This window comes from Thermobia domestica, chromosome 7 (genome assembly GCF_964235325.1).
Source record: "Thermobia domestica chromosome 7, izTheDome1.hap1.1, whole genome shotgun sequence".
Classification (NCBI taxonomy): Eukaryota; Metazoa; Arthropoda; class Insecta; order Zygentoma; family Lepismatidae; genus Thermobia; species Thermobia domestica.
The window spans coordinates 250,658,345-250,684,602 of record NC_137460.1 but is presented as its reverse complement, the minus strand read 5'-3'; the positions used below and the strand labels follow the sequence as shown (position 1 = coordinate 250,684,602).

Below are 26,258 nucleotides of genomic sequence, written 5' to 3'. Positions count from 1 at the left end.
CGTGCAGTTGCAGAAAGAAAAAGCACGCGTTTCCTTGTCCTCCACATTTCTCAAACTACTTTCAGTATGTTGGACAGCACGTTGGTACGTGTGTGGTCAAAAAATTCTTTCAAAATGCATGATGAAAGAAACCTTTCATACATGTTGGTAATGCAAGTGCGTGCGTCTATGGCGCGCTTAAGATCCTCGATATTTATTAGCCGAAGCGCCTTCTGTGATGCACCTTCACGATTCTGTTCAATGACAGGGGGTTGTGGTGACTCTGTGATGGAGCATTCGCCCCTGGTTTGTGTGATCTTCAGTTCAATCCAAGCTCGCGCCAAGTGGGCTTTTGTGGTGAACAAGCCTTGCGTGCGTGAATTCTCCCGTTTCTTTCCACTTTCTTGCCGTTGAACGATCCGCAGTGATAATTTCTCCTCGACACAGAAAGACATGATCTATCACCTCCACCATAAAACATTATCATATCAGCACCTTCTGCAGGTCGGTGGTGGTATTGGAAAATATGTTCCTGAAGTGATCACAATCCAACTACTGTCCTGACTGTTTTCGATTGTTGTCTAAAGTCCTGATTGTTTACAATTGCAGATCTATTTTTCACAATCTAATGCAGGAAAACTTCTCGGTTATTCCATACACTCAAAGAATGGCATACGTTTTAACGGCGATATTAGCCGATGTGACTTATGTAGCCATTAATCCAACTTTTTCTACTTTCTGATTGTATGGAACCTCAAACAATAGTGTCATGATCTGTATCAAATTCGTTTACAATTTTAGGAATACTTTTCCGAAGATCTGCTTTCACAGTCATCCTAAGGAGCTCATCAGAGCATGTTGTTGGTCGGTGGACGCGGGGTTTAGTTTTCAATGTTTTTACTGGCACGAAAGTTTACAAACCAATACCATATAGTGTGTTCATTCACCACTTCTAGAGCTAATGCACTTTGTATTTCGCGGCTAGATGTGAAGAATATTTTAACTTGAACTCTTGAACAAAATACTAATCGCATTTATGCGTTCTCCATTATGTATTTTCACACGATCCTGTTCAACGACAAAGGACCGCGTGGCTCAGTGATACAGCATTCACTTTTGGGCGTGGGCGAAGGTAACATGAAGTTATACAAGAATGACAACGCATTTTGGGAGTATTTGGGAACTGTGTTGGACATCTTAGCTCTTGTAGACCGGGCTCCTTTGTTGCTAATCGCCTATTTCAGCGTTCTTTATAACTCGCACACAGTGACACACCAACGGGGTCCAACGGGTCTGGAGCCCCCTCAAAACATTCTAACTCTATATATATTTGTACACTTTCTCAATAAAACTGTATTTGTTCAACATGGAAATGATTGATATAGCACAAAAATTTGATTTTACACTTCATCTGTACTCTTTCTCTTATAAGAGGCCGCGGTGGTTCAGTTGCAGTGCGTTCACTTCTGGTGCATGGGGTCCCTGGTTCGATTTCCGCTCACGCTAAGTGAACTTTGTGGTGGACAAACACCGTGTACGTGGATTTTCTCGGGGTTCTTCCGTTTCCTCCCACTTTCTTCATTCCACCATTTCATTCATTTCTCACCATCATCACCGTCTCTTTTAGCCTAGCCAGTATAACCGTGGGAGGTAATACTGAAAGATTTCATTTCTTTTTCTTCTTCTTCTTCTTCTTCTTCTTCTTCTTCTTCTTTATTATTATTATTATTATTATTATTATTATTATTATTATTATTATTATTATTATTATTATTATTATTATTATTATTATTTGCTTGTTTGTTCGAAAGCAGTGTTCCCAGAGCTACACTGACATGCTTCTGGTGTAGCACCGAGGCTACAGGAGATGCAGAGCAACAGTCTAAGGTAGGATCTAAACCATCGTAATGCCTTAAACCTCTTCCACCAAAAATCGTCCCGGGACCACGTCCATCAAAGGAGCGGTCTCTAGGTTTTAGACTAGCAAGAAGAGCATAGGCGTTACTAAAGAGGAACTACTTCCAACTAGCAACTGCTCGTTACTCCAAAGAAGAAGAGCTACCATTATTATTATTATTATTATTATTATTATTATTATTATTATTATTATTATTATTATTATTATTGTTATTGTTATTATTATTATTATTATTACAAACTAATGTACAGGTGTCATAAAGGTTAGTGGTAGCCCAAGCCATCAAATCAGTATACTCCACTGTTATATATTAGTTTTCCTAATTCATAATCCTTTGTTCAGACGGGCTACTCCGTTTGACTTAGTCAAGCTTAGACAGTACTGAATGAGCAGAGTGGTAAATAATCTGTGCTCTACTGGTAAATCATTTGTAAAACTAGTTTACGTATGATGTCCAGTTTGACTTATTTCATGTTTTAAAAGAAAATACAGGTTAGGGCTACTCAACAAAGTAAAAAAAAAAAGTTCATAAAACAAAGTAGGTTTCTGTAGTGCAATATTTTCACAATTAATATTGAAACCCCAAAAGGTAATAGATTTCTTCCACTTCCGATTTTAGTAGAGGGATTAGAATACAGACGAAATGTATATTTTTGGGACGCTTAGCTGATTGCAGAAAACAGCTTCTTGTTATCTATTATAGATTTATTCTATTACTCTCAACGTTAAAACAGGAAGTTTCTGATTTTCGACCACTTCCGGTCTGAATAGAGGCCCAAGACAGAAGATGGCAGCTATTTTTAGAACGCTGAATAGAATGCAGAAAACCGCTTCTTACTGTTACAATTCCTGTTCTATGGATATCACTTTTGAAACCGGAAGTGGTTCATTCCTACGACTTCCGGTTTCAATTGAAGATCACTAGAGGACATGAAAGGTATTCTTGCAGTTGCGTAGCGAGAAACTCATCAAGGGGGCGTTCACACACAAGCATTTCATATATATATATATATAGGCATGGGCGCAGATCCTGGGGGACCAAGGTGACCCGGGACCCCCCCCCAAAGCACATGTGGGCCCCCTTATTGCATTTAAGAAGATATAATATTTGGAATAATTTGAATGCAATTTGTTTCAAAATTCTCATATATGCTTTCTCCATCTAAATGAGGACCCCATTTTACAGAGAAATCGGCGTCCTTGTATACAGGCGCGGATCCGAGGGAAGCCTATAGGAGCTAGTCCCCTTTTGACGATCAGGTATACACTGGTTAAAATGGGCTTCAATTCTGCTTTACACTGGATAAAGCTGCAAGCTATGGTTTAGCCCCTTCCTTGGTCATATCCTGGAACCGCCACTGTATCTATCTATCTCTATCTATCTATATATCTATCTATTTATATATTTATCTATCTATTTATATATGTATATATATATATATATAGGGCCGGATTTAGGGACTGCAAAGGTGCACTTCCCCCCTTTGTTATAAATATACACTATCTAAAATGAGAAGCGAGCAGTGAAAATAGCAACACATTCCAAAACTTTTTGCCATCATGTTTCTGTTTGGGGCTTAAAAGAAAGCAGAGCTTTGCAAAAGCATGATTTTCTGAAGGTTGAAGGAAAAGAATTCACCAAGCAAAATAATATAACTTTTGTCAAGTAAGTAAGAAAACATAAGGCAAGAGGAGAGAAGGACATTTTTGTCCTGCATTCCACTTGCGTCCCTGTTTAAAATATTTCGGCCAGTAGTTACTGAAAAAGAAGATACAACGTACAAGACAAGTTGAGTCGAGACTGTCGGCGACCGAGCCCAGACATAATATATAATGATCTTTATTCCTTAAGCGATAATTGGAAACCAAATTTGTTTTAAATCTGACCAATAGTTACCGAGAAATAAAGTAGCACATACAAACAGAGCCGAACCGAGCCTGTCCTTTGCCGAGTCGGCCACCAAGTATAGAGATGTTTATTCTTTGGATAATGGGCTATCTGCACACCAAATTTCGATTATATTTGGCCAGTAGTGACGAAGAAATAAAATAGAACATACAAGGAAGCCGAGCCGAGCCTATCGCCGACCAAGCTCGGCCATCACATGTAGTGATCTTTATTCCTTTGATGATTTGGTACTTGTACATCTAATTTGGTTTAAATTTAGCTGGTACTTACCGAGGAATAAAGTACTACATACACATATACTTAATTACATCTGGAGTAAAACTAGAAGCTCCCTTATGCTTACTAAGGAAATTAAAAAGAAAAGTTCTAACATTACAAATGGAACATACTTCATGTAAGCAGAATCCACTTTCAACATTACAACACTAATGGGGAGAGCTTGAGGCGGGTGAGCCCCCCTGACTACGCCACTGCACTTTTGAGGCACTTGAGAGCTATCCGAATGGAGAAAACTGCTTTCACCGCTCTTGCTCTATGTAGACCAATATTTATTGAAACGAGAAATTATAGTTGAATAAACCACTTCCGGTTTTAGTAGAGAGTTAATAATAGAGATTAAATATGTTCTTACGAAACAGAAACCCGGATCTTAATACGTATTACGTTTTCAATCTATGATGATCAATGATCAAACCGGAAATGATTTATTTAAACCACTTTCGGTTTGAGAAGACTATTTTAATAACAAACTCACTTCCTAATTCTTGACTCTTTGTATTTTTACCAAATTTGGTGATGATCCATGAAATACTTTATTTATTTACTTTTTGTCACACACTGACACACGCGAATATGGTAAATATATAATGGAGCTTTGATAAACCACTCTAATTATTAAAAAAAAAAAACAATGAAAACTTTATTTTTGCCATCCCTGCACACAATTAATCCGTTCTAACCACAGAAACATCGTACTGTGTGCGTTTTTGTGATAAATATTATAAAATGAAAAGAAATCTATCCTTCCAGAAAACAAAAGAAATAGGCAAATATATAAGAAACATTTAGACTTTTTTTTGGTTGTACATTTGTGAGTGGAAGAGATTAAAGCTACTGCTTCGAAGGAGAATCCATCCGTTTCAACCAACAAAAGATGTAGAAAACCAATTGGAAAGACATTCCATACTGAGATTTCAAAGATCATTATCTTTGTTCTACGAAGTATTTTGTTGACACGTGAATCATACCAACTTACGCCGAAAAAGCACATTCAGATACAATAGTTGCGTCGTAAAGTTGTGGGAAATCAGTAGGAAGTGGGAGATGGGAGTGGGAAGGGAAACTGCTCAAGGCATAAATGATTATGAAACTGGAGGGGTAGACACGGGTTTCACTTTTCAAATTGTCATAATACATCCCTCCTCAGCATTTGTTCTTCAAAGAATGTCATCCATAGTAATTCATGAGGTTTGCAAGTGGTCTTTTGACTCTTTACCTGCAGTAACTCAATACGGAAGAATGCATTACAATTAATCCAAGTAATTAGGTGCAAAATTGTGACAGTCATCTGAATTGTATTACTCTTTGGCAACAAAATTACCAGTTCCTAAATGCAGTATTTTCTAAGATATTTATGAATTAAATTTTACATGTTATCTTATGAAGATTCTGAAGCCTCTGATGATGGGAAGACATCCCCTTAAGCTGTAGGTCATATCTGACAGTGGCGTAGTCAGGGAGGATCACACGGCTCAAGCCCCCCTCCATTAGTATTGCGATGTTGAAAGTGGATTCCGCTTACATATAGTATGTTCTATTTGTGATCCTGATGTTAGGACTTTTCTTTTTAGTTCCCGGCGTAAGCTGACCGGATGTTGTACTTTTACTCCAGATGTACTGTAATTATGTGTGTGTGTATGTAGTACTTTATTCCTCGGTAACTATCAGCTAAATTTAAACCAAACTTGATGCGAAAATACTCAATTATCTAAGGAATAAAGATCACTACATGTGATGACCGAGCTCGGCCGGCGATAGGCTCGGCTCGGCTTGCCTTGTATGTTCTATTTTATTTCTCCGTAACTACTGGCTGAATATAATCGAAATATGGTGCGCAGATAGCCCGTTGTCCAAAGAATAAAGATCGCTATACTTTACAAAGCGACAGGGCAAAGGACAGGTTCGCCTTTACAACAATAAAAGAACTACGAATATATTTTGTTTGACGGAAGGTGAAGGGGCTGAAGTATAATCTTGGGTGTGAGAATGTGTTCATTTGGCCCTGTACGCATTTTCGCCGATCCCAAGAGGTTCGTCCAATACATGGCTGAAGTAGCACTCTTATTGGCCACATACGGATGACGTCACAAAGATTCAAGTTCAACTTGCTACTATGCGTGTTGCTTTCGTTTCTCTGTTTTGTGTATGTGCGTGTATAAAAACAGAGAGAGGAGCTATCAATATTATTATTTGTAAAATACATTGCATTATAATTCTTGATTTATGTTCATTTCTTACGCGGTACAAATAAATTATCCTTAAATAAGTCTTCGTCCAAATAAAAGTGTTATAAAACGCACTTCACATGAATATTATTATTGACTACAATTTTAACATTTTTATTAAATCACAGAGACAATATTAGCTGATGGTGCTCACAATGAATACACTGGCTTATGCAGAAATCATGCACTTTGTCATGCAACACCTTTTGATTTCAAATTTATGTACAAAACTTGAGTTCCACTCAGTTGATGGTGTAAAATTGAAAACGTCTTGGCCTTGTTATTTTTACAATGTACAAAAATGTTTCTAAGATTAACTTTACAGTACACACTCCAATTCGTCTATATTTGCATCAAAAATAGGTCTGAAGTTTAGAAGTATTTTGCCGCAAATAGCATTGTAGTGTCGTTATTGATAACTCATGATCGGTTCAATTGCATGAGAAATGCCCACCAAACTGAACTAGATGGCCGTAATTAGCTAACATTCTTTATGAACCACATAAGGATACCAACTGAAGTATACAAAATAAATTGCATTATATTTCGTTGGAGTTTAGCAACCCTTTAAACACCAAGGTTATAATCAGACATGGACCTATTGCTTCACGTGGAATCCGAACCACATTGGAATCGAATCCGGATCTCCTGGGCCAAAAACGCGTGTTAACTATATAGTCACGATATAGTTCCAGCCAATGTAAAGTTAACCCTGCTTTTCTTTAGAATGAATATACTAGGGTCAACTTTACATCGCCTTAAACTTTAAATCAGTGGTTCCCAAGGGAAAGCCTCCTGAAGGGGACTTGAACAAGCGAGGGATCTCGGAAATAAACTATACAATTGTCAAAAAAAAAAAAAAAAAAAAACAGATGTTACGTGTTTGATATTTTGTATATCTTATACTCCCATTCGGGTCTTTTTAGTAATTAAACACTTCATAAATATAAACAGATGAAAACAAGGCGAGTGGTTTGAGGTTTAGAGACCCGTTCAGCAGCAAAGCTATATGAGACTTGAAGCTACTGCTTAATGTAAAATCCTAACTACATAAGTTCTCGCCGAAAGACAAACTCAGGTCTCCCACGCCGAAGACGTCTAGTGTTGTTGCTTATAAGTTTGTAACACTATACTTACATGGTTCAGTGTATAGATAAACTAGTTCCTCAGAAATTCTCTTTCATTTCTAAATTACTACATATAGCTTCCTAATGGGTAGGTGGATAGCGTACACACCTTTGGAGCAGGAGGCCCGTGTTCGACTCCCGGCAGCTCATAAGGCTTCTGCTGAAAGGAACGCTAAATTCAATTTGAAAATCAAATCTAAATTACTACATCTTTCCTGTAAATTGCCAGCTTTTGGAATGCGATTTCAAAACATGCTCGTATCAAGTGGGCCTAGGGAGCCGCCCCCCCCCCCTAAAATTTTCACGGTAGGCTTGCAAATGAACTATAATATGGTGGAGAACTATAATATGGCTGGATCGGGCCCTCCCTACATTTTTGAGCTGGCTACCGGCCTGTTTCAAAATCTACAGTAAATGCAACATACAATTGTCTGCAGTGTTTTAAAGCTAATATTTTCAGATCTGTTATCCTTGCTCTTAACCTCACTCCATATGCTATTCAGGTGCCTGTTTTCTTAGGTCCCCTACACTTTCCAGTGGATTATGAAGGAAATCCTTTTTGAAAGCATTCGTAGCACAATGAAAATCCGCTGATGGAATAGGCCTATTTAAACATTACGAGTTTCGTATAGAGATATTTAAAAAATGAACTCCTGTAGTTTCTATGTGCATTGGACGTGGAGAGATATTTTTTAACAGATGTTATTGTCGTGTCTTTATTTATAATAGTTTCTTGATGCAATTATATCAAGTGCGTAAAATAAGGTCAATCTGTGCTGACTGGTGTGTACAAGCTAGTTTTGCATCAAATCCGCACAAGGGCAGAGCAAAGCAGGAAGCACAAGTGCGAGCTTATAAAATGTTTAAAGCAGCGGTTCCCAACCGTTTACCTGGTGCCTCCTTCTTAAACCCTGTATACTTCTCGCTAACCTCCCTCCCACTCATTGTCCATATGTGCTTTTTGTCTGATTTCAGATTCATCATTGATATCTCAAGTCTTCAATAATAATAATAATAATAATAATAATAATAATAATAATAATAATAATAATAATAATAATAATACCGATATTGCAATCATAACCATATTTTCATCTTTAGTTTCCTCGTAGCTATATGATTAGCATAGACGTCTTCGGCGCGAGAGATCTGAGTTTGATTTTCGGCGAGAACTTATGTAGTAAAGTTTTACGTTAGCAGTAGTTTAACGTCTCATATAGCTTTGCTGCTGAACGGGACTCCCCAAACCTCAAACCACTCGCCTTGTTTTCATCTGTTTATATTTATGAAGTGTTTAATTACTTAAAAGTCTCGAATTGGAGTATAATAAATACAAAATATCAAACACGTAACATCTGTTAAGCTTTTAGACAATTTTATAGTTTATTTCTGTAGTTAGCTTATAATTTCTTGCTTGTTCTTCAAGTCCCCTTCAAGAGGCTGGCCCTTGGAAACCACTAGTTCAAAGTCTAAAGCGATGTAAAGTTGACCCTGGTATATTCATTCTAAAGAAAGCAGGGTTAACTTTACATTGGCTGGAACTATATCGTGACTATATAGTTAACACGCGTTTTTGGCCCAGGAGATCCGGATTCGATTCCAATGTGGTTCGGATTCCACGTGAAGCAATAGGTCCATGTCTGATTATAACCTTGGTGTTGATAGGAATGCTAAACTCCAACGAAATATAATGCAATTTATTTTGTATACTTCACTTGGTAACCTTATGTGGTTCATAAAGAATGCTAGCTAATAATGGCCATCTAGTTGAAGTTGGTGAGCATTTCTCGTGTAATTGAATCGATCATAACTTATCAATAACGACAGTACAACGTTATTTGCCGCAAAATACTTCTAAACTTCAGACCTATTTTTGATGCAAATATAGACGAATTGGAGTGTGTACTGTAAAGTTAATCTTAGAAACATTTTTGTACATGGTAAAAATAACAAGGCCAAGACGTTTTCAATTTTACACCATCAACTGAGTGGAACCCCAAGTTTTGTACATAAGTTTGAAATCAAAAGGTGTAGCATAACAAAGTGCATGATTTCTGCAAAAGCCAATGTATTCATTGTGAGCACCATCAGCTATTATTGTCTCTGTGATTTAATAAAAATGTTAAAATTGCAGTCAATAATAGTGCGTTTTATAACACTTTTATTTGGACGAAGACTTATTTAAGGATAATTTATTTGTACCGGTAAGAAGTGAACATAAATCAAGAATTATAATGCAATGTATTTCACAAGTAATAATATTGATAATCTCCTCTCTCTGTTTTTATACACGCACATACACAAAACAGAGAAACGAAAGCAACACGCATAGTAGCAAGTTGAACTTGAATCTTTGTGACGTCATCTGTATGTGGCCAATAAGAGTGCTACTTCAGCCATGTATTGGACGAACCTCTTGGGATCGGCGAAAATGCGCCCTGTACATTGTCAGTTATTCGCTTCAAACGCCATATTTCTTACCTTTTCATGCCGGCATATGTAATGACTTCTATATATTGATTTGCTATATATTATAGGCACGCCACGAAACCTCAAGTCTGAATCCAGGGAGCAAGATCATATAGTTTTTTTCTTGCTTTTTTCTTTCTTTCTTTTTTTCTTTCTTTTTTTGCAAGATATAATTTATGCAAATGTCTATCGCCAAACTGAAATATTCAGTCATCATTGGCGATCTGGCGATCGAAAATTCCAACCTGGCGACCAATTTGGTACATGGTTTTGTTTTATATTATTTAGGCACCAGACAAGGGTTGGAAAATATAGTTTAATTTTTTTAAAAAAAGAACAAAACATGTGTTTAAAACATAAAAAAGACGTTCAAAACGTTTTAAACATGTTTTAAAACACAAACGAAAAAAACATGTTTTAAACATTTTTAACAGTTTAAAACACGATTTTTAACATATTTCAAAATCATGTAATAACTTATTTCTTAGGACTTTTTGATCTTTACTAGCAACCGACCTTTTCATTTATTTTATCCTGATTAATAACACTGTGCTGGGTACAGAATATTTCAGTATAGATTAGTAATTCTCAACTTATTTCATTGGCGTGGGAGACCCGGGTTCGATTCTCGGCGGGAGCTCATGTGGTTCGGATTCCACGTTAATCAGTAGGTCCACGTCTCATATAGCCTCGCTGCTGAAAGGGACGCTAAACTAAAATCAACTCAACTCAACTTATTTCATATTCCAACCCCTTTTTATTACACCCTCTTGCGAGTGATTCTCATAAGTACTTTCTTGGTTGTAATTAGCTTTTTAGGTAGATTTTAAAATCTACCTACTGTGGAGATTTCACACAATCTATCAATATGCATGGTGAAACAAAAGTCCTCACCACCCTTGTGGGTTGAGAACGGGTTGAGGGAGAATGATGAAACTTTTAAGTGGTCTGACACATCAGATAGTGCTATCAAGCATCATGGCTGCCATCTTTGATTGGAATTCAAAATTTCAAATACAAATGGAGTCATGTTACGTGTTTTAAGGCTAGAACTTTAGCAGAAATACGCTTGTGCGGTTACTTTAGCCTTTAAACAAGTCATTTCTGAGTTACTGCTTCTGAAAATTTCCTAATTATGCTCTTAGGGGCTAAGATCGCGTTTCATGGAGGCGGGTGTGAATTTTAATTGCAAACATTTGATTACTATTTCAGAACACGCATGCTAATAAAATTATCTTAAAATAATAAATTTTCGAAAAGTAATGATAGTTTGAAGCACACTTCATGTTGTGCTAACTTTAGAATATTTTCTGCAAGCCTATGTAATTGGTTGTTTTTTAAGTCAATAATTCATTGAAGAAAAGTAATATTTGAGGCGTTCAGAGCACTATGGATCCAAGTCCATTTTCAATAAGGTTCAGGTTTGCTCAGCAAATGAATTCTATTTCCAAACGTAATATTTTCGCAGTCAAGAGTCCGCAATAAGTATAACTAAAACCACGTTAAAGGCCGTGGGATAGTTTCATATGACAGCCGCTAGATAGAGGCGTCAATGGGGCAGGAGGGCATCCGCCCCCACCTCACCCTGAATTTCAGACTTTGGGGGCAGTAAGGCAGTTTTAAAAACCTTTCGTAAGCAAGATCCAACAAAATAAGTTTGAAGTCCTTACACCGAATAAATAAGGAGGAAATACAGATGATCGAAACTGGAAAGTTGTTCCAAATTATGTCGTTTTTTCTTCCTGTAAAACTAATGTTAAGCGATTCCAAGTTGTACGGAGACTGACAAGGTACATTCGCGAAGTGTGCCCTCGGGATTCGTGTAACATTGATTCAAATGCAAAGTTCTCCGTGGCCCAATGTGTATTGTACTAATTTAAGCGGCCCATACCGGTAATTTCCATATTTATGGGCCTTCATATATCCGGAATTCAATCATATACTACTATAACACTCGGACACAAAGTTGCTTTTAGTTTCTTTAGATTTCACTGGACATGAATATGGGCATATGCAGAACAAATTGAATCAAGTACTCCTTCTCTGACATATGTTACTCACCTTGGCCGCCATCTTGGATTTAACTTTCGGTTTCTCAAATGGCAATAGGTTCAAATGATACATCAAATTAATGTAAACTTTTCTCGGAATTTCATTGGTGTACTGAGTTTTATCGTAGCTTGTATATACCATTAAATGTCAAGCACTACATATTGAACCAAATAGAAAGTTGTGCAGGGCCCCGTGTGTATGTGCAATCTTTTATGTGTTATCGTTGATGAAATATTCTCTGAACTTATATACATGCAGACACACAGATGTCAATACGGAAATGGTAGGTCTTCACCCAAATCTGGTCGTATCTGGATCTACATTAGGCATTTTGACAGTAATACAATACTTCCTTATTATAGTATAACATGGAAGTAATAACAATCACTCATGGAAATGTAATAAGATTATGACACCTATGTTGTAAGGAGTTTACCAATTAGAAATTGTTTTGATTTGTCAACATCAAAAACGTAAGCGTAACTGATATTAACCTGCAATGTCTATTCGCAAAGTGGCTGGAGGGAATGAACATGTAATACCTTCCAAATGGTACAAGCTACGGTAAAATACATTACACCAGTGAATGTAAACGTAAATGTCCGATGTAACACTTGCACCTATTTCCATTTGAAAAACCAAAAGTAAAATCTAATATGGCGGATCTAAGATGGCGGCCGGGATGGGTAACATGTGTCAGAAGCAGTACTTGATCCAATTTGTTTTTCATATGCCCATATTCATGTCCAGTGAGTAACATCTAAAGAAACTAAACTAAATTTTGTGTCCGAGCGTTATGGTAGTGTATGATAGAATTCCGGATATATGAAGGCCCATAAATATGCCAATTACCGGCATGGGCAGCTAAATTTAGTACAATACACATTAGACAGCAGAGAACTTTGTATTTAAATCAATTTTACACGAATCTCGAGGGGACACTTTGCGAATGTACCTGGTGAGAACCAACATGTAGGCTACTATATCAATGAATGCCTGCGATATATTAATTTCAGAACCGCAATTTAGGACCGCAAGAACCCTATGTTTGTTTTCTGAATACAACATGAAAAATTTATTTCCATGATAATTCTTTTATTTACTTTTTAATATCAGTTCTACAAGTAGTACAATCTTCGGCTATGACACTTTCTCGCAAGTTCACTTATAAGCATTTAAACAATACAATGAACATTAAAAATCAAAGGGAGAAAAAGAGACAAAATAAACTGTAGATTACCACATTGCCACGAGAAGTCAAAACATTCACATGAGAAGAAAATAGTCTTCTGAATGGGTAGCACTTTTTGACAATTTTCTTTCTCTGGCAGATTTGTTTTTTTTTTTTTTTTTTTAACAAAAATAAGATAAAATAGAAATATGTTTAAAGGTGCAAAGGCGCACGTGCACCCCATTCCTTGTAAATATACACAACCTAAAGTGAGAAGCTAGGAGTGAAAATAGCAACACTTTCCGAAATTTTCCTCTGTCATGTTTTGATTTGGGCTTAAATCAAAGGGAAGTTTTGCAAAATCGATAGTTTAAGTCAATTTTCTAAACGTTCAACAAAAGGATTCACAGAGAACAGATACTTAGGATTTCCAGGGCATTTCCTCATTCACACCACAGGTGCCTAAAGGCATTTAAAATATCCAATTCAATTCAATTGTAGGCCTACTGGTAGTTATTGGTGCACCCCCTCAGAAGATCCTTTCTACCAAATCTTGTGTGTTGGTCCCCCTTGATGAGTTTCTCGCTACGCCACTGATGTCTGATATGTATTTGATTTATAAACTAAATTGCTTGCAAGCAAATGAAATGTCCTTCCTGCTTCCCTGGGGGCCAGTATATGTGTAACTTTGGTGTATGTAGCTCCGGGTTCGATCCTTGTTGGGAAGTGAGCTCGAGCTTCAACCACATTGGTCAGTGCAAGACTGTTGTAAAATAAACATATATGGTGACTACCGGCAGTGAGCTCCTTCATGCCTAAGCGCTTAGCGTACGCGCCTTTCGCCTGGAAGACCCGGGTTCGATTCCCGGCGTGAGCACATGTGGTTTCGATTCCATGTTAATCAGTAGGTCCCGTCTCATAAAGCCTCGCTGCCGAAAAGGACGCTAAACTCCAAATCAACTCAACTATCGGCAGTGTCATTACAAGAAGCAAAAATCTTATCAATAAGCTTACATTAAAAACTTCACTCTTTGATCATTTCTCTTTTTCCTCTTTTTAAATACAAAGCAATCAAAGTAATGCTATTCTCAAAGGACATGTGCCTGAGGGCGTTAGGTGTTTACTGAATCTTAAGTATGAGGAAGAAGAAAACAGACTGAAAAATGTGGAATTTATTTACTAGTATAATGGAGATTCTTTTAAAGCCAACCTTAGACTCCCTGTCGCCAAGGATGTTTAAACGTTACTCAAGCGTAACTCCAAGACCATCAGAATTGAAGAAGATGAAATACAGGTACAAAAGGTAACCGATAAAGAAAAGAGAAACATAGAAATGGTACTCATCATAACAAAAATATGTCTACTTACACAAAAATGTTCTGCAGAATTTCAATACGTTTCATATCGCTAAAATCAAGGAACAAAACCCTTTGGGTTCGAGAGAGAACTGGTATTCAGTGGAACCAGTTTTATCTTAACAATCTCAAGCAGGTACGACATACGTGGGTATTTCGAGTAACGCTAATCCCTTGGTGACCGTAACTACAATACCAAAATGTAGAATGTTCCATTGAGTAACGTTACTCAGCGTAACATAATTCAGAGCGTACCATTTTAAAAGTTACACTGACTAATACCGTTACTAAGTAGGTGCAGAAATGGGTTACAAAATAGTAACCGTAACAGATAACAAATTGTAAATATTGCACATTTCGTTAAGTTATCCACCCTTGGTTTTAATCCCTGACACAGCAGTTGCGTCAATGGGCGTTTAAAGATTAAGAATGCAGACGGCAGTAGTTGATATAGGAAAATATAACCAAAATTCGCTCCATGCGGTCTCCCCCAGACAATGGAAAAGGTTAGAATTCGAAAGAGAGAAGCATTATCCAACTGCTACATAAATTTGATCCTTCTAGGTTTAAAAGAATACAAGTTATTTACATTTGAAATTGACAGATTGCTTTGGAACAATACTGTAGTTATTGGAAGTCAAAAGAAAGCATTATGAAGGTGTCACATAATTTAGATCATTGTATTTGTAAAAGAATTAAAATTATACACATTTGAAATGGATAAATGGAATGGAAGAATGCTGCATCTTTTGGAGGATGGATAGAGGACAAAAAGATGCAAAGTTTAAGAAAAAATATCCCTCATTAATGTCACGAACTGAAATTTTTAGACTAACATCTGACCAAAGTTAGATGTCAGTTTGAAAAAGTCATTGGAACATTTGCGGAAACCCCATACTGTTGGACACCACCTGTGTGAATGAAAGCACGTAGCTCAAGGTATATATACGCCTGCTTGAAATAAGATAAAATTAAATACTGTGATTTTGGTTTTGTGGAAAGTTGGGTTGTGCATTTTAGTGTGTGTGATCTTTGGCGAATAAATTTGGAATTACTGGAAGAAAAGGTAACTTAACATTTTCCGTTTATATAAACGAATATGATAAAAAATATTGAACTGCAATTTCAATGTATTTACATGAATTAAAATGAGTTTTTTTCTTTTATTTGTTGGAGAACTGTAGCTTGTAAACATTGTTATGAACGAAAAAGACACTGAGATTGGCCTGCCAATAAATGAGGAATAAAGTTGGGAAGAAGCGGAAATGACTGTATTTGTTGGACTTTCATAGAAATACTTGGTAAAATAAAGACTTGTGTGTGTGAGTTAAGAGAGAAAGACAGGTATATATATATACTTGTTTACTAGGTGTAGAAGATGGTTTAAAATGAGTGAATGAAAGCTGATGGCTGGAAATGGCTTACCTACAATTTGAAAGGAATATTGAAATTAACAAAGAGAGAGCAAAAAAAGAAAAAAGTTTGGTTTAAAGAACGCTGAAGGTCGCAGAGGGGGTTGTTGGGAGACAGTGGAGAGAGAGGGAATAGATTGCCTTGGTCCTTTTTGCACTTTCAAAGAAACAGAGAGAGGGGGGAGACAATGTATACTTGTATTAGTGTGTGTGAGAGAGAGAGAGAAAGCGAGCGAAGTTTATTGAATGGGTGTGATTGTAACGTGTGATTTGAGCTGAGTTGAATGAGAGGTGAAGCGGTTAGGTTATATGACATTCCAATGCAAGGAAGAAAAGAGTAGGGGGAACAAAAATTGTTTGGAGGGTATGCTTTGCGTGTTTTCGTAAACTGAGAATCAATTTTAATACATTTTTAAAAAAGGAAGAGCAAATGGTTGAGTTTAATTAGTAACGAAACGATTGATTTTATGATATGAACGATTTGTTGAGGACAGTGGCGTATGCAGAATATGATTATCTGGGCGGCTTATTGAGAGTAAACTAAAATTGAAGAATTTGTAGATGTTTTTCAGTGATCATTTTTGGCTATTTAGCGTTACTTTAATGGTATTTGTACCATTGAAAGGGGAAAAATTAGGTTTTGAGTATCATTTATGTTTATATAATGCTACATTACACGCTTATGGCCACTAATGCAAAGCACATGGACGTTATAGGTTATACAAATTTAAAAATTTGTAACTAACCTAATACAAACCGTCCTTTCGCAAGCCGGTACACTGTATGTTTGAAGGCACGTACGGGAAATGTATACAAAGAAATGAAATATGGCGGGAAAAAATAAAAACCTGATTAGACAATACGAGAAGCGAAAGAATATTTTTGTCGATAAACGTATGAGTCATTGCCGTTTGCAAGAACAACAACACGCCGTAACTTACGAAGGTAGACGCACAAAGTCCAACAGAGTACTGACAATGTTGCCTGGATAGATGGCGGTGATGGAAAAAAGATTTTTTAGCATAATGTATTTAATATAGCCATTGCACCTAAACTATTAACGTTAGAACAAAATGGACTACAGAACTCGATTTTTCAGGTCAAAAACGATATAAAATGGCACCTTACATGATAAAATTGAACAATTTTTTTGGAAGTGTCGGTGGCTTGACAAAAATGAGGGTGGTCACATTACATTTTTGCTTTTTACGGCAAACTATTGGTCGTAGAAAGTAAAGAAAGATGTTCTCTTGAAGCTTAGGACCTAACGAATACTTTATACAAGATAGAACATTGTAACTTTAAAATATAATTTTAATAAATTTGCATAAACAATATGGCGTCCATTTTGTTTGAAACTTTGGAAATATGTTTATTAAAGGATATATTTTTACATTAAAAACGTAAAATGAATGATATTACTAAAATAAACACCATTTTCGCACCTTTTTACCGCTACCGCTGCGCGCCGCGTGGTGTTCGCGCCCGGAAAAAAGTTTTTGCAACGCGGGACGCGTAAAATATTTCCGCCCGGAAACTGCCCGGGGTATTGCTGGTAATAAAAACAAACAACACTCGGTAACTTGCTATGGTATATGCACACACAGATACAATGTTATACACACTAATGTGAATATTGTGTGCACAGATGGCGTTTGAAGAAACAAACATGGTGGTCACTATAGTGGATTTTAATGGGTTTTCTTTGCATCACTGATATATAGTATAACTGGGAAGGTTTATAATATTTGTATAAGGCATATAATATTAACAGGGATGTATAACATTACATACTTGCAATTAAGCTACTAAACGTTTTATATGTTATATACACGAATAAAAGAAAAGTAATATTTTTTATACAAGAATACGTATACGTGTAAAAAAGAAACAACTAAGTAAAGGTAGTTAACTGTTTATATTTTCCATTTAATATACATTAACGGTACGACTATACTATACATTAAATATTCGTTATTTAAAATTAAAATAAATAGTTACTGTGAAACAATTATAATATATATTTAATATTTATTTTTATATTCTCCTTTTCTGTGAAAAGTCGTAAGAACACTTACAGTGTTTTTTAAATTATTCCATCTCATCTATTTAAATTATTTTTTACGGATCTCTTGCTAAGCAATCGTATGCACGGCATAGTCGCGAATATTTTATTCGTTTGCTTCATTAGAAGCTCTGTTTATTAATGGAAGGTTTGCTGTGCAAACTCGTTGTTAAATTTGATTGTGAAATATCTAAAAGCTCGTAATTTACTCGAACAATCTGTAATTGCAGTATTAAAGTTCGTATTTTTTGGTTTGTTACGCAAACTTCTTGTTATTTTTTTCTTAGTATATTAGAAGTATTGTTGCTTGTTTTTGGTATGCCTTTTTCCCTTGTCTTACTGGTTTAAAAATTCCTTTCTTAGTAATGCTAGGAATTTCTTTTCTTTACCTTGTTGCAGGTGTTCAAACTGGTTTAAACTAGTTTTATTGTTTCTTTGTTATGCACTGTGTATTTATACTACCGTTGCTGAGGAAATATTATCATATGATTGTTGGTAACCAGATTACAAATCCAAAGGACGGTGGTTCGAATTGCTCCATGGAGTATATTTTTTTTTAGTTTTAAAAATAATGCATAGAGCACATGAGCGGTGGTGAAAGAGAACGTATTACCCGTTTAATACTTTAAGTGAAAAAGAGTATAAAATTTCTGTGACATTTATTAGAGAAGTAAAACAATGAAAACGAGGAAGCAGGTATATTTAATCAGGGATATGTATCAGAGGGTGGTAATCGCAAATTTTCCCGAATTTCGCACATGTGAGTAGTGATGGGCAGTGGGAATATTCTCGGTGGGAAGGAATTTAAAAATAGGAATATTCCCGTGTTTTTTCCCTGGCCTATAAATTCCCAGGAAGGAATGTATTTCCATTTCTTTACTTTATCTTCCAAATTATAAGAACTATATGACTAATTACTTTATTTTAATATATTATGATTTACTTCTAGGTTTTAAAGAATTTTGAGGTTAAAAAGTTTAAAATTATTTGACGGTAATTTATATAACTATAATATGATTTTTTAAGTTCCATTTCCATTTGCACTAAAACGTAAGGTAATTGTTTAGTATTGGAGGGCCAAAACTAGCAAAAAGTAAGATAATTTACGGAAGAAATGAGTTGATAGTGATGTTCAAGTAGTCAAGAAAGTATCGAACACATTTTTTTAGAGCAGTAGGGGATTTATACAAAACGGAAAGATAAGTGGAACTGATTTATGTGAGAAAAGAAAGTGAATTGTTGGTAACGAATATAGAAAACAACATGTCATGTGGGGCTCTAACCCGCCTTCATTCGCTAACGTTCGCTCTGTAATGCTGTCTGAATTTAAAATGTTGGTAATGTATTTTAACGTATGAAACCATAAAACAATGGCATCGGAATAGAATATCGCAAAAAAGTAGGTGCAAAACTGGGCCCCAATGCTAAAGAACAGCCAAAATTAGCAAAGTAATAATTTACAAATGATGAAAACGAACCATTTTGTAAAGTAATTTAGAATTATGTAGAAATAGAGATCAAGTACTATTAATAAACCCTTAACCATCATTACTAATAGACGTCGGTCTGTCTCGCTGACTCGAATTTCTGAAGAGGTACTCGGACTTCTTTTACATGTGAATTAACGTATGGAATTTCGAGAAATAGGTAGAATGAAAGGTCGTGTATGGCAATGTTACCTCCTAAAACATAAAGATAAGTATGTATCTTGCAAATTTTGTGAACATAAATATGTATGCGCAAATGTTGATAAATTGGTGAGACATGTACCTTCTAGCATTTACCCAATCTAATTGGTTTATAACTTTTATAAATTTAATGTGTTCATAGTAGCAGTAATAGAGTCAAGTTGAGAAAATCCAGTTACATATAAATTTAAATTATTACTATATAATTTTTCACACATATTTAATTGATAGAACACATTGTAAATAAATATTCATTTATGCGTACTCTCTAAATATAATAAAGTGTTAATAAAGTAACATAGTGCCGTTCGGAATATACATTTTATAGAATCCTCTGTGGACAACAGTAATATGCTGTGATATAAAAATTAATTCAACTTTGAAATCATAATATAGTAATAGAATGCAGTTTTCTTTCTGATTGAACATAAATTCCCGGATAAATTCCAATTTTGGGAATCTTCCCGGGAATATTCCCGAAAAATATCTTCCCGGGAGTTTACCCATCACTACATGTGAGTCTCTACGATAGGCAAATTTCTTCAGAAATGTGCCTATCGCAGAGACCATCTTTCAGAAATGCCGTAAAATTTCTATGCAATTTTGCCGTTTTGTCTATCATCACCTCTGAAACGGAAAGAAAGAGAGAGAGAGAGATGTTCCCGGAACTGAGAGTGAGGTCCTTCCATTCAAATCAACGACTTGACAAATAGACGCTTACACCCACACAGCAATGAAATATTTTCAAAACGTTTCTAAAACGTACCATCATTTTCCTTCAGAAAATGTATCCTACTTCCCTTAAGGAAATATATTCCATATGTTGTTGAAAACATTTTCCAAATAATACTGAGAATATTTTCGCAATATACTTAAAAACGTTGTAGAATTATTTTATACGCCGTTAGAAAAGTTTTCCAAAGAATGTTTTCTTTACCATTTCCACACATTACTGAAAATGTATTTGAAACGTTTTATACAATGTTAACGGGATGGTTTTTAAAATGTTTCGCATGGAATATTTTAAAATCATTTGCCAATAACACTGAAAATCATTTGTCTAAAATAAAGAAATGTTTTCTAAATATTCTTACAATGTATTGGGTACTTAGTTGAAATGTTTTCTGAAGATTTCTAATCCATTTTTAACAAAAATTAATGTTCTGTAAAATAATAATTTTAAAATATTTTCCACTCATACCAAAAAATATTTTCTATACATTTAGAGAACATTTTCTGTACATGAGAAAATATTTAGAGAATATTTTCTGTACAAGACAGAAAATATTTAGAGAATATAAGGTAGACATATCAAAAACATTTTCAAATTAGTTTCCTTGGTGTTTTGTAACAGTAGAAAATGTTTAGAAAATATTAAACTAGTTTCAAATATGAATTTATGCTAAGAAAGAAAATATTTACGATTCATTTTTCAACTAGCAATTGATATGTTTTTGATTTGTTATTGTACGTAGTTTCAGAAAGTACTTAAAATACTTTCTAACGAATTCTGGTTTTCACATAGAATATTTTAAATATTTTCTGAATATTTTTTCGTCATTACCACGATAACACCTACAGTTTGAAATACATTTTTCTTCAGAACTGCATACTGAACAGTTTTCCAACTCTTGTGAGTTAAGATATCTGGATTTCATTTTTACAAATTAATAGGGTGGTAGAAGTCTGTGTATGTTGGAACCGGTTTAGAACACACGGAAAGTTCTATCATCACATAAATTTGTGGAAATAAATTCTAGTATTCTAATTTATAGGTTGAAGAAATAAATGTATTTCAAACTGTAGGTGTTATGGTGGTAATGACGAAAAAATATTCAGAAAGAATTTAAAATATTTTTCTGCGAAAACCAGAATATGTTAAAAAATATTTTAAGTACGTTCTGAAACTACATACAATAACAAATCAAAAACATATCAATTTTTGAAAAATAAATCGTAAATATTTTCTTTGTTAGCACAAATTCGTCTGAAACTAGTTTAATATTTTCTTAACATTTGCTACTGCTACAAAACACCAAGAAAAGTAATTTGAAAATGTTTTTGATATGTCTACCTTATATTCTCTGAATATGTTCTATCATGTACAGAAAATATTTTCTAAATATTTTGTCATGTACCCGGAATCCCTTAATATTACAAGGCGACACCACAGGGGGCACTGTGCTGTATATGTGGAGAAAAATAAATTATCTCGGACACACTACATTATATCAATGCCAATATTGATTGAAAAATGATATGGAGGAACAATAACAATCGGAACAAATCACATGCATTTTGTGAAAAGTATTCTTAATGGAACTCCTAAAAAAATGCTATAGTACAGTTTCTTACAAAAGTATTAAAAATATACGAAACTTACAAACACGTGTATATAGCGAGTTTTTCTTATAAAGAATCACTATAAAACGTGATCATATCACCATGAAACCAATTTATTGCACCATGACTCTTAACACGAGGACGACGTGGACCACTCAGATGCTCACAGTCGAGGTGTCTTAATTGTGCTCTTCGTTGTATGTTTTACACAACACTAAAACAGCTATTGTAGTGCGTAGAATAAATGACAGAGCACAAGAAAGACATCCCAGGTATCAACATGTGAGTGGTTCATGTCGTTCTTGTGTTAAAATCATGATGAAATTACTTGAATATAAAGAAATCAGCTCTACTAAGTTAAAGTACATAATTACAAAAGGAAAGAAAATGCAAGAATGGACTAAGATTTGAACCTGTAACTTCAACTTACCGTGTCGATGCATTAACCACTAGGCTACTCACTGTTTCCGAATAGTCATTCATTCTACCACTCCTGAAGTCAGTGCTCAAGCAACCAGACCGCATTGACTATACCGCAACTTGTGAAGTACTTAGGCAACCAGTGTCTATACTACAGAACCCCACTGGTGGTAAGATTTATAGATGATAAATGGGGAAAATAACTTATTTTATATCATGTAAATATTTAATGCGATATACAATCGATTATTTCCTTGAGTTATCGTATATAATAGAGAAATTATCCTTAAAATGATCTAAATTCCACCATCCTACATTACTTATGATTACATAACAAACCGAAAGCCAAATAAAGGAATGAACCTTTAAAAGAGAATACATAAAATAAAATCCTGTAGATTTATTGAGAATAATTACAGTAATAATTACTTAATTTTACATTAAGTATACATTTGTAGTACACAATATATTTAATGTGAATACATAAACAAAAAGTCTATATTAATTTAAGTCTACTAATTGCATACCGTACATTATAATAGTTTGAAAAGTATATACACCTCATCAGTATATCAATTTTAACAAGTGTTATATAACATTTTTAAAAAAAACTCTTACTTTGTAAGAAAAGCTCGAACAGAGTTGCACCTTACAACTCTTCCCCACACCCTAGTATTGTAGTTCAGAAGATGACTGTACCAATCACCGAAAACCAAGCAGCAGAATCATGCGTTTACTTACGTCCCCCCTCCCCTCAACACATACAAAATAAGTTAAACTATTTCTTGAAAAGTTCTCTGTCACCTTCATCTAAGAATATATTTAACGATACGAAGTAGGTATATTATACATTACTTTAGAGTCTGAAGTGTGATTTAACTGCCATAAATTAAAACTAAACATAATATGCACGCAAATTAACTTAAATGAGTACCATACGCATCACACGAAGCGAGCTACGCCAATAAAAAAATCACAGTCAATAAGAATTAATTACACCTTCAGTCTAGATTTTTAAATTGGTGTTATATTGACGCTATGAATTTTGGGCTTACTACACTAAATGTCTCTATGCCAAACTCTCTCTATATAAAACGTTTTTCGTCGAATCTGCAAATTGAGCAAGCCGCGCGCTAATAATGGAAGGCTGATGATAGTTCATCACATAGGAAGACACTTTGAAATGCTAGGTGAGTCACAACACTTTCTTCCTTTTTCTGGGATTCATCCTTACTTAGAGTCAAATTTGGTACCGTCTATGTAGTACCTGTGTGTGGCGTATCTTGAAATCATCTCGGTTGATAGCCTCCAAACGAAGTGGACTCCTAAAATAAAGCAATTGTTGTAAAATTACTATTTGTAGCATGTGTGGCAAAATTTAAAAACGAAAGATATCTCAGAATCAAGGTTAAGTCAAACGAAGCGTTTTATGCGTTTTTTTAATATATATATATCTTACCTCAGGCTATCCAAAATACTGAAACATTGTTTCCTATACTTTTGGAAGTTATATACTAAATATCTTAATAACTGTCACTCAAATTATAGTCCTATGGCAGTCACTAAAAGTCTCAGTTGCAACAAATGCTTAATTTAGTTCTATTTTTTGTATAATGCAGAAAAAATGGGTCTAATTATTTTGTTTTTAGAATGATATATCCTAATTTCAGGAAAATCGGAGATAATGGACTGCAGAACTTTTTTTCAGCATTAATCTGTATTGGGCTAAAATAAAATTTGCTGTAGGCATCCTACAGCACCCCCAAAAAAACTTCTGTGAAGTTATCTTTACAATATCTCTAACGTAAAGGATATTCATAACTTCATAGCAATTCATAACACTGCATTACTGCTTATTACTACGTATTTGCAACACAGATAATTGGAAAGGAAACAACAGTGAAACAAGAAGTAAACAGTGAAATCTAATATACCTATTGAATAATTTACTTTGTCTTATGTTACAATTACCATGACGGAATTATGGGCCAAATCCAGCATTATTCTGCAATGTCAACAGTTTCAAAATTCTGCACGGCGAATTCTTTCATCAGCTTGAATATATTTTCTTCTTTCAGTTCAGTTGATTTTGAGTTTAACGTCCCGTAAACACCGAGGCTATACAAAACGTGAACCTACTGATTAACGGGGAATCCGAACCACGACGTGAGCTCTCGTCGGGAATTTTCTCCTTTTCTTGGGCGGATCGTCTTCTCGAAGCATTGCCTCGTATCCTGCTTCTTTTTTCCTTCGAAATGCATCAATAAAGCGCCAAATCAACCAATGTCGTTCCTTTACGTTCGATATATTATAAAGAACAAAAGTTTGTTTATTTTGGGGTGTCATTGGCTGCCTACAGTAAATTTTATTTGACCCATTCTTCCTATTTAAATGTATAGTTAGTGCCTATTTCTATGAAAGTTTATTAATATTATAGTCTCAACTTTCTATTAATAAAATAGTCTCAACTATATGGTTTAATGGGCATATCGAATAATAATAATAATAATAAAACATTCAATAAATACTCACTTCCTGAACTACCCAATACATAGCATAAAGAGCACCATTTTCATTCCAAAACCAGCTCGTATTCATTTTTTCTGATCTCTCGGAACAGGTCAATACTTAATAAACATTTCTTATGTTTTGTACCATGTGTTTTAATAATCTATTATAGAAAAAGAAAATGAAAAAATTAAAATATGTACAGTATTTTACAAATTTTAAGTCACATCTTTATAGTAAGTAAAAATTAATGAGAAACTTCAGTTGTTTTTAACTTAAATTAGATGTCCTTATTAGATATCTGGTGCCTTCCATTTCAATTCAGGCAAAAACATAAATAAATAAATAAAAAATAAAATTGTACCATCACCATCTCAGATATTGTTCAAACTTTTATTTATAGGAACTAAACATGTTTTAATTTTGGGACTTTTTTTGTCGGAAAAAAAATTCCCGCCAAGTAATGGGCCATCAAGGACGGGGAGTACAATTCATGAATTGTAGAAAACATGGAAAATGGTCAAATTCGGAGGCCCACAATTCAGTTATGGAGACATGTAGAGTTATAATTCTTGTTGTGGTATGTACATAGGGATATGAATAAACTATAGTTTATTTCAGTTTGTTTTGCGCATGCGTATCTTTTTGTACATAAATTAACAAATGAACGTAAGTTTATGTGAAAAGTCGAAGTTTGTGCTTTTTTTTAAACACTTCCGGTTCGAATTTTAAATTCCGTTTTCACAGTTGGTAAGACGTAGTTACCTGCTTCCCCCCCCAAAAAAGTATCGCTTCTGTGTGCAACCGTTTTATCGCAAAAAATTCGAGAAATCGGCAAATTTTCAAAAATCGCCATTTTCTCAAAAACATCATAATTTAAAATTCTTAAATTTTGTCAGATGGTTCAACTGTACATGAATAATAAACACACCAAATAGCATTCTCGACCAATGCTTCATGAACGAACTACTGCCAATTGAAGTTAGCGAACTTTCGTTAACTTTGAAGTCACAGTTGGCAATAGTGAAAACAATGAAAGTGCAACAAAGAAAGTGTAAAAAAATGCTACCGCAAAGCATCGTGTAAAATTTCAAGATACAAATTCTATTTTACTGCATGTGGACTTCGCTTAAACTGGACTGTTATTCTGCAAAGGGAAGTTCAGAGTGATCACTGGAAAAACGAGCAAATCTCCTTCTTTACGGGAGTGATATATTATTATGAAACAACTGAGAATTTGCTCTAATAAGCGACGACAAAACACACGATTCGGCCTGTACTCATAGCCATGAATAAGATTCTAAAAATAGTCGAAGAAAAGCGAAAATATAAGTTATA

The 26,258-nt window shown here is 34.9% G+C and overlaps 1 long non-coding RNA gene across 1 annotated transcript; it reads right to left on the bottom strand.

The window, feature by feature from the left end:
* Window positions 1–22,797: 22,797 nt before the first annotated feature.
* LOC145689039 (uncharacterized) lies at window positions 22,798–25,624 on the bottom strand. Its single transcript, XR_014132068.1, has 2 exons — window positions 24,945–25,624; window positions 22,798–23,737 (listed from the first exon to the last, which is right to left on the bottom strand). It is a non-coding gene; the product is annotated as an uncharacterized LOC145689039 (long non-coding RNA).
* Window positions 25,625–26,258: the final 634 nt, after the last annotated feature.